Raw genomic sequence first — 3,221 nt, 5'->3', positions numbered from 1 at the left:
TTATTTTGTCCCACAGGTTACTGATGTTTTATGCATTTTTCAACCTTTTTTTCTTTTTGGATATTTTCTATTGCTATGTCTTCGAGTTTGCTGATCTTCTGCATCATCTAAACTGCTGTTAAAAATCATCTGTGCCTTGACCAACTCCAGACTAGCTAACTTACAACCCAGTGGGCAGAGAGGTGGGGGCCGGGGCTAAACATAAGTATTCTCTTTTGACGTGCACCAAGTGATTTTAATGTGCACCCAAGTGCTGAAAAACATCGTCTAATACTCTAGCCCTGCGTTATTTTATCAAGGTGGCACGGAAAAGGATAATGCCATGTGGAAAGATCTGAGACTATTATAGCAAATATTGACAATATAAGGCTACATCATTTTACCCAAAATATAAATGTAGGTCTACAGATATTTTTCTGTAGTATTTGTTACACCTAGAAGGCTTGAAAAAAGAGATTGAGTCTCTTTGCACAACCAATTTTCGAAGATACAGAGGATGTGGAAAGTGGCAGGGGTATAGGAGCCTCTCAGAACATACGACTTTAGAGATTGTGGAAATGTGTGAATACCTCGTGTATCCAGCAGTTTTGATTCCACAGATTCTACAGACAATCTCCATAGAACATAGAGATGGAGTCATTTAAGGTTCACTCATGGGGTTGTTTGTGGGTGCATGTAACTCTGAGTCTCCCATTATTGCTTGGGCTACAGACCAAGCTTGTGGGGGCATCATTTCACCACATTTATGCTCCTTTTCTGCGCCAGCTTGATAAAATAACGCAGGGCTAGAGTATTAGACGATGTTTTTCAGCACTTGCCTGCACGTTAAAATCACTTGGTGCACTTCAAAAAAGAATATTTATGTTTAGCCCTGGCCCCCACCCCCGTACCCACTGGGTTGTGAGTTAACTCGTCTGGAGTCGTTCCAAGCATAGATGATTTTTTTAAAAAAACCCAGTAGGGGGGGTATTCTAAGGTGCTGCCAGGATTAACTACTGGTATAAGGGGGGGAAGGTATACAGTAGGAGTAGTACGTCCATACTATTCAGAGAATACAGGTTGTGGGCTGTGCCCTGCATCATCAGTTCTTAACATTTTTTTTGGTATTCTGCAAAGATGATGGTGTCTGATTAATATTCACGTCTAGAAACAGATTTGCTCATCCTTGATCTAACTTCCTCACAGTTGTTACATTGTTACTTGGTGGCCCTGTTTACAGAAAGCCAAGGTTTGAATATCTAGAGTTGTATGAAAATTCTTTTTTTCTGACCTCTACCACCTATTAGCCATGTGACCTTGAACATGTGACTAACCTTTCTGTGAATGTTTTCTCATTTGAAAAATGGGAATTATATAGCTTTGCTTACATGCTTAGAGTTAACTTCAGAAGTGTTTTTTAATGTCTGAGTCTCTTAACTAAATATTCCTATGATACTGTCTGAGTATTTCCCAGTGACGTATCTGAAGAGTGCTCGGTGCTGCTGGGTGTTGTGGGAGAGTGAAAGACGTAAAACGAGAAACCTTTCTGGCGGGGGGACTCCTACCCAAAAAGTCCACGCTCTTACACACTAAGTGTCAAATGATCAGTCAAGATACATAGAGGAAGAGCGTGCACTGCAGACTGCTGGTAAGGCGATCAGCTCATTCTGGTTTGTCTGGGACTTCCCTGGTGTTAGCACTGAAAGTTCCATGTCCTAAAAACCCTTTAATCGTGGCCACACCAGGAGGGTTGGTCACCTGCAGTGGTTAAGGAAGGGTTGGCAGTGATTGGAGTGCCTTGGAGGGGTGGTGGTAAACATAACTGCCTCTCTACTAAACATAAACGTACACCCACCCTATGACTCAGCAGTTCTACTTCTAGTTACGTACCCATAAAGAGTAAGTACATAGCACTGCACTGTGCTAAGCATTTTAGTCCTCACAGTAATCCTATCGGTCCTGGCCACTTTAGGCCCAGAAAAGTTAAGGAAATTTGAACACTATGCAAGTGTTTCTCAAAAAGTGTTTCAAGGAATAACAGTTCTGTGGGTGTCATCTGCGAAAAGGGCTTTATGGTCTCGTAAGTGTGGGGGACCCTGGGAATAAAAGGGTTAAATATGGCTCTTTACTGCAGGATTAATATGCCAGTGTGCATTTTGAATTCTAAAGGGTGGGATAGAGTAAGCGACATTTCTCAAATGCCCTTGACCACAGATTTCGGAGCAGGAGGGGAATGTGGGAGGACTCAGGCAGCACCCCGCCGTCCACGGAAGGCCCTCGCCGGAGCGCTGCGCAGGAAGTGGTGCGAAAGCCAGCCGCGAGTTAACTCGGGATTGAGCTCTCGAGGCCTCGAACGCAGGGCAGTGGCAGCGCAGGTATTGGAAAGAGCCTTAGTATCATGAGCGCGGCGACACCGAGGGGAGAGAGATAGAGGTAGGGTCTTAATCAGGAGCTTCCCTGCGGTCCAGGAGGAGTCCGTCCTGCGTCGTTTTTAATCGTTATGCTGATCGGTGCTTTGGCGGGCGCGCCGGTTTCCCGCGGAAGGGGATGCGTCCGCAGCGACTCGCTGGCCAGGCGGCAGTTGTCGACACTCGCGCTCAGTCGCTAAGGCCGGCGCTGCGAGAGCGGCGCGGGCGGACGAGCCCGAGCGCTGACGGACGGGCCCGAGCGCTGACGGACGAGCCCGGCGGGCGGGCCGCTTGGATGCGCCGCGGCGGGGCGAGGACGGCGCCTCCCCAGGCCGGGCGGGCGAGGCGGCTCGCAGCAGGGAGGAGGCTTTTGGAGTTCTCGTGGGCAGAGATGCCGGACGCTGCCGGTCCCTTGCTGCTTTTATGGCTCTCTAGCGTGTTCACTGCCTGTCACACACTGATCCCTTTGAGGAAAAACTGCTGTGACTTCAGGGCTCTTTATCACTAAAGAAAAACAATTTGGCTGTGGGCTTAACGCCACCCAAGAGGAGAGCCTCCGTTTCGAGACGTCAGGGTCACAGGTCGTCACTACGTCGTCACAAGGGACCCAGGCCGGAGAACACAGCCGCGCTGAGGGCGCGACCGGCAGCTGTCTGGCGTCGGAGGTGTCAAGTCCGTAGCCACTTCTAAGAAATGTTTCACTTTTAGTCTCAAAGGCGCTCAGTCTCTGTTGTATCTGACGTTACTATGTTGGCGGGGTTTGGGTTTTTGTTTTTTTTTTTTAAGTTCGACTTTTTTCATTATCATTTAACCTATTCTCAGAAATCACCAGTT

The sequence above is a fragment of the Propithecus coquereli genome, unplaced genomic scaffold, assembly GCF_000956105.1.
Source record: "Propithecus coquereli isolate 6110/MARCELLA unplaced genomic scaffold, Pcoq_1.0 Scaffold1199, whole genome shotgun sequence".
NCBI classification, from domain to species: Eukaryota; Metazoa; Chordata; class Mammalia; order Primates; family Indriidae; genus Propithecus; species Propithecus coquereli.
Note: the sequence above shows the minus strand (reverse complement) of the source record.